We start from the raw sequence: 7,002 nt of genomic DNA, 5'->3' as shown, positions 1-7,002 counted from the left end.
CTGCAATCGAGGTATATCTTCACGCCAAGGTCATTGATAATTCCGAGGATAAAGTCAGGACTGCAGATGCTGGAGATCAGAGTTGGCAGTGTTACGCTGGAAAAGCACAGCAGATCAGGTAGCATCCGAGGAGCAGGAGAATTCAGGTTTCAGGCTGAAGCCCTTCATCCGGAATAAGACCTGTGAGTCGGGGCTGAGAGATAAATGGAAGTGGTGTGGGGTTGAGGGGAAATAGCTGGAAAGTAACAGAAGGATGAATAGGAGGGAGAAGATAATAGGTCAGAAGTGGCAGTGATGGAATGGGTCGAGAGGGCGGTGGCGAGTTGAAGGCTTGTGCTTGGGGGAGGGGAAATGAGGACACATTTATCCCGTGTGCTGTTTGGGTCCCAAGCCGGACTGTGTGGAGTTCCTCCTCCAGGCGTTGGGCGGTAACGGTTTAGCAGTGGAGGAGGTCCAGGTCCTGCATGTCTTTGACGGGATAGGAGAGAGAGTTGAAGTGTTCAGCCACGGGACGGTGAAGTTGGTGGGTGAGGGTGTCCCAGAGATGTTCGCTGAAATGATCTGCAGAAGAGACCACACTGGGCGCAACTGATGCAGTAGATGGTTTTGGTAGCAGTGCAGGTGAATTTCTAACGGATGTGGAATGATCCCTTCGGGCATTTTTTGGAGATGAGGCGAGTGGTAAGGGTTCGAGTTTCACCCCTCCTTTGGTGGCAGTGAAAGGTGCCAGGAAAGGGTTGTGGGCTGGTGGGGGGAAGTATGGACATGAAGAAGGGTTCGTGGAGGGAATGGTCTTTTCGGAATGCTGGCAGGGCTGGGTAGTGAAATATATCGCTGGTGGTGGTGTCTGTTTGGAGGTGGCGTCAGTGACAGGATATGATGCGTTTTATGCGGAGGTTGGTTAGGTGGAAGGTGAGCACCAGGAGGTTCTATCCTTGTTGCGTTTAGAGGCGTGGGATTCAAGGGTGGTGGTGTGTGAAGTGGAGGAAATGCACTGGAGGGCGTTGTCAACCACGTGGGAAGGCAAGTTATGATCGTAGAAGAAGGAGACCAACTGGGTCTTTCTGAGGTTTAATTGGCCGTCCTGCGAACAGATGTGGTGGAGGCAGAAGAATTGGGAATAAGGAATGGAGGTTTTACACGAGATAGGGTTGGATGAGATGTAGTCGATATCTGTGGGAGTCGGTGGGCTTGTAGCATATGTTTTTAATTAGTCAGTCACCAGAGACGGTGATGGAGAGGTCCAGGAAGGTGAGCGAAGTTGCCAAGATGATCCTGGTAAATTTGAGGTCGGGGCGGAAGGTGTTGGTAAATTTAATGAGCTATTCAAGTTCCTCATTGGAGCACCAAGTGGCGCCAATACATTCATCAATGTAGCGGAGGAACAGTGAAGGATAGTGTCTGTGTAACTGCGAAAGATGGACAGTTTCGCGTATCTGACAAACAGGCAGGCATAGCTAGATCCTATGCGGGTGCCCATGGCTACCAATTTCGATGGAGGAAATGGGAAGATTGGAAAGAGAAGTTGTTGATCGTGAGGAGTGGTTCAGCCAGGTGGATGAGGATGTCCGTGGAAAGGTATTGGTTGGGATGGTGTGCGATTAAGAAATGGAATGCTTGCAGACTTCTGTCACCCCAGATGGATTTGTAAAGGGACTGGATATCCATGGTGAAGTTGACGCGTTGGGGGCCAGGGAAACGAAATTCGTGGAGGAGGTGAAGTGCATAAGGGTGTCACGAATATAAGTGGGCATTTCCTGGACTGGGGAGATAGGATTGTGTCGAGGTGGGAAGAGATGATTCGGATGGGACAGGCGCATGCTGAGACAATAGGCCGACTGGGGCAGGCAGGTTTGCGAATCATTGGAAGGAGGTAGATTCGGGGAGTGCACGGTTCACGGACAATGAGGTTGGAGGTTGTGGATGGATATGCCCAGAGGTGATAAGATTGTGGATGGTCTGGGAGATGATGATTTGGTGATGGGAGGAGAGGTCGTGATCGGTGTCAGTAGGGGGAGGTGCCTGCGGGTTGTCACTTGGCTTCAGCTTTGTCCCTCAGCCCAACTCACAAGCCGAATTCCTGATGAATGGCTTATGCCTATCTCGTACATTCTCCTGCTCCTCGGATGTTGCTTGACCTGCTGTGATTTTCCATTACAACACTCTTGAACGCAATAAGGACATAACCTGTGGCCGTTCCATCATTTATTACTACTATCTCATTTCACACTATCAGCTCCATGATGTCTGTTTGATTCTCGAGAGCACTGTTCTCATGAACTACGACAAAATCTGCCAAACTGATACAAAAACAGAAATTGCTGTAAAATTACAGGTGAGCTAGCACCATCTATGCAAATGAATCACAGTTAACGTTTCACATTCACTGGGTCCATCTCTCCATAGATGCTGCAAGACGTCCTGAAATTTTCCAGCAACGTCTGTTTTTGTTTGATTTTCAACATCGGCAATTTTTTCGGTTATGTTTTCTTATTTTCTGCCAATATGATTTGGCTAAAGATTACGTTAAATGTTTTAAATATGACTGCGATGGAACAGCCAGATTCCACCACCCCGCGACTTTTATTTGGTTCACATGACCAATGTCTTTCCACTTGTTCACCGCACCCTCCAGCTGCACTGCATATAAATTGAGGAAATTGTGGCATTCTCTCGGATTGGTAATCAGGAGCGAGATTGATTGAAATTGTTGAAAACGTAAGATAAACTGAGAAAATACGGGATATTAAAAGGGAAACTGAAAGGAAAATGAGAACAGCGAATGACAATGTTTTGACAAAATTCAAATGGAATTGCTCAAGATTCAGAAAGTGCTTTCATCCACAAACATACCATAATGTGGAATGTAATGTTTGGGACAACCAGTGCAAGCAGATTGCAAAATTTTAGTTTTAAAATCTTGCTGCAATTGTTTTGGTTTTAATGAACGCACACACGGGATTCAGTGCTTTAATGATCCGCTAAACTGGAGAAGGAAATTCTTGCCTTTGAGGACACGTTGCGAATGTTCATTGATTTATCCCAGTAATGGCAGGACTGTCCTCTGGAAGCATATGAGTAAAATCATTCAATGTTCCATGAGTTTCGAATGAGTTGTGAAGAGAATGTCTCCATTCACAAATTAATCATTCAGTAGAATTCAATACAGGAATCCATGAAATGATGAAAAAAATGAACAAGAACACGGACATACGATACAAAATAGCTACGGCAATTACGATGTGAAAACTGTTGATTTCAGATCCACGGTGGCCTTTGGTGATGGCATTTACTGTCCAGAACCAGTGTGCACTGGAATGACTGGAGACACACTATGAAGTATTTGAACTTCAGTCACTTTTATAAATAGCTGAGAATCACTTAGTGCACGGGGAGTTAGAGATGTTGACCTTACAAACGTTTCGAACATTTCGTGGAAGAATAAAGGGAATGATAGATAATTTTCGTCTCCATGGAGACGATGTTCATGAACTGGATAGATAATACTTTACCTCATTGGAGTTTATGCATAGAGACGTCATATTTAAAAAAGCAGAATTCATAGTGTATCTGTAAAATCTGCAGGTCACCCTCACTGGGAGCATGTGTGTAATCCTCATTCTCCACCAAAAACATGTAAAGAGATTAGAAAGGGCACAGACGCTGTTTCCTGAAAGGCAAGATATTAGAAAGCCAAGTGACGTTGTTTACTGAGACATAAAAATATCAGAAAGGATACAAACGGGATGATAGAAAGAATGAAGGAGTTTATTCACGAGATCTGGAAATGCTGGCGTAGAAACACGCAAGTTTGAAGTAAAGAAATGAGATTTTCACATAACGCGAGGTTTGATTGACTAAATCAGGGAAATGCCCTAATTCGAGTGAATCAATAACTTTAGTTCGAGCTTCAAAACCATTAGTGAATCATTAAGAAAAGTTTGGATGAGAGTTTTGTCCACTCAATAGATTTAGCTAAATCGTGAACGATTTTCCAGAAATAAAGCGTAGAAGCTGATTTCTCAGTGTTTTAAAAGATACACGAACAAACATACAAGGAGGGAATTTACCATTGAGAGAAAGTCAGTTTGGTTGCGTAACAATTTCGAATTTGATTGACTTCAGACACAAAGACATTTTATGAACACGTACAACTGATTAAGACTGAGTATTAAAAGTTCATGGATTGGTAAGGTGTGACGTATTATTCAAGGTGAAACTCTGCAAATGGAGCTGATGTCTCAAAATAACTGCAGATAGATATTATATCCTAATAAGTAGGAATTGAATCGTCACTTGGAGACGCAACATCTACTTTAAAGATTTGACCACATTCACATTGTCCTTTTGTGTTGTTAACCCTCTGTACCTCTCTGCAGCACGTTATTGAAGATAAAATATGGTCAGACCAAAATTCAATTCAACACAATGTTCAAACAGTCCTATGTGATTTTTCTTTTATTATTGCAATGACCTTAGTGATTTTGTAACAAACTGCGTAACATGAAACCATTTCAACATCTGTTTTCACGGAATTTAACTCAGTACACATGGGAAACGTTATCCAACGGCTGAAAAATCACCTTTGGCTCTCTCTCCACACATATCTCTCCACGTTTTAGATACTTGCAGTATGTTTGTTGATCAAGGAGTTATTATCCAGAAAAGGTCGTTTCTCAATCCACAAACACGACTCTTTTCCCATAAACTTGGCTTTGCTCAATATCACCTTCTATCTGTACTCCTCAAGACGACGACAAACTAAAGCTGGTCCATGTGAGGCTCAAACCTAAAACTTCGGCACAGCACAGCCCACTATACTGGAACAGAAATACCGTGCACTAGTCACCTGCAGCAGAGGAGCAACACATTAATGCTTACCTCCACATTCCTGGTTGTACCTGAACGTTTGGCAAACCGAGTTTCTCTGATTCCACGGCTAGTAACGGGGATTTTACGATCATCTTCACCAGTGGTTCTGGCCCCGAGTGTGGAAAGTGGTAAGCTACTTATTCCAAAGATCGGTAGATTGTTGACATATACAATTTCAACATTTGCCTTCACTAACAAATGAACATTTCATTTTGTTTTTCATCTGTAGAAATCTTAAAGTCTTCATCTTTAACAGACTCAATGACAGATCTCCATTGTACTCTGGCATCAAATTCCAAAGTGTAAACCCCCTCTGAATTCTTCCACCACAGTCCGCTGTTTGGGAAGTGTTCCTGTTGTGGGAAATGCACTTCCCCGTGTGTCACCTGCTGCTCCCAGCATACGCTCTGGCACTGCACTCATTTTCCTTCTGACACCTGCTCACTGTGTTGCTGAGATCATACAGTGACTTGGTGTCGCACGGCCCAGGAAAATGATACAGATCAAGGTTTTTGCATTGTTGAATTCAATTGTCAGTTTAGCCTAACTTAGGATTTTAAAATTGTCTGCCCTGTGCACAAGTACGTGTCAAAAGTATCTGAGCAGAAGAAAGGTGTTCCGAATAATGGCATTGAGCACTGTGCACTCTCCTCCAGTCTGGAAAACAATTCCTCAAGGGAAATATAATAGACAATAGACAATAGGTGCAGGAGTAGGCCATTCTGCCCTTCGAGCCAGCACTACCATTCATTATGATCATGGCGGCACAGTGTCAGTGGGCAGCACGGTGGCACAGTGGTGAGCACTGCTGCCTCACAGTGCCTGAGACCCGAGTTCGATTCCCACCTCAGGCGACTGACTGTGTGGAGTTTGCACGTTCTCCCCGTGTCTGCCTGGGTTTCCTCCGGTTTCCAAAGATGTGCAGGTCAGGTGAATTGGCCATGTTAAATTGCCCGTAGTGTTAGGTAAGTTGTAAATGTAGGGGCATGGGTGGGTTGCGCTTCGGCGGGTCGGTGTGAACTTGTTGGGCCGAAGGGCCTGTTTCCACGCTGTAACCTAATCGAATCCTCAATCGGTATCTTGTTCCTGCCTTATCCCCATAACCCTTGATTCCACTATCGTTATGAGCTCTATCCAACTCTTTCTTGAACGAACACCCCCTGTTTTCTCGGGTTCTTCATTCCGTTGACTTCAAATCTTCACAGAATTCAACAGACCTTGTTACATAGTTTTTCTTCATTTTTGTGCAGATCACTGTGAGCAGATGTGAATGCGCTTGCCACACAACCCAGAGGTCAGACCATCGCCTTGGAACCGTACTGTACTATTTATCACATCTGCTGTGCTGCATAGTTTACGCAATTCACTTATTAATAAGGTCATATGCGATCCTGCAGATGTGACGAGGTGGCCGAGAGGTTAAGGCGATGGATTGGCAATCCATTGTGCTCTGCATGCGTGGGTTCGAGTTCCACTCTTGTCACTGTTTTTAATTACCCTTCCTCAACAGTCGTCTGCTAAAAGAAGGTCCACAGATCTAGAACTGTCTAAGACAATAAATGCTTCTTCATCTCTGTTTTAATTGTGGGATCCGAATTCTAATGGGAAGTTAAAAATCACACAACACCAGGTCATAATCCAACAGGTTTAATGGAAGCAATAGCTTTTGGAGAGCTGCTCCTTCATGAGGTGACCGTGGAGTACACAGTGGTAAGATACAGAATTTATTACCAAACGTTACTGTGTAATGTCACTGAAACTAAACTTTGAAAAATACCTTGATTTTTTGTTAAGTCTTACATCTGTTAGAATGACTATGTTAGGTTCACTTCTTTCTTATGTAAATTGAAAAACGTTCTTTTAAAAGTTACATTCTCAGGTGAACTTTACCAATTAGTGTCATCACAGATAATATGTTGATAGTGTTAGTCCCTGTGTGCTGCATCTGTGCCATAATGTTTAGACTGACGCTAATCTAAAAAAAAAACATGCTGCAGGTAAGGATGCTTTGAGACATGGTACATTGGTGAAACCGAGCAGAGGATACAGTAACGGAATGGGTACTGTACATCAATCAACGGACAGGCATGCCCCTTCCCAGTTGGACAGCACTTCAGTGGTCCAGGACAT

The 7,002-nt window shown here is 43.8% G+C and overlaps 1 non-coding gene across 1 annotated transcript; it reads left to right on the top strand.

Annotated features, from left to right (window-relative positions):
• The first annotated feature begins 6,273 nt into the window (after nucleotides 1-6,273).
• On the top strand, nucleotides 6,274-6,355 carry trnaa-ggc (transfer RNA alanine (anticodon GGC)). Its single transcript has one exon. It is a non-coding gene; the product is annotated as a tRNA-Ala (tRNA).
• Nucleotides 6,356-7,002: the final 647 nt, after the last annotated feature.

Source organism: Chiloscyllium plagiosum, unplaced genomic scaffold (assembly GCF_037043375.1).
Source record: "Chiloscyllium plagiosum isolate Xiang-an unplaced genomic scaffold, Cpla_swu_hap1 HiC_scaffold_37, whole genome shotgun sequence".
NCBI lineage: Eukaryota > Metazoa > Chordata > Chondrichthyes > Orectolobiformes > Hemiscylliidae > Chiloscyllium > Chiloscyllium plagiosum.
Note: the sequence above shows the minus strand (reverse complement) of the source record. Positions and strands in the feature narration are given on the sequence as shown.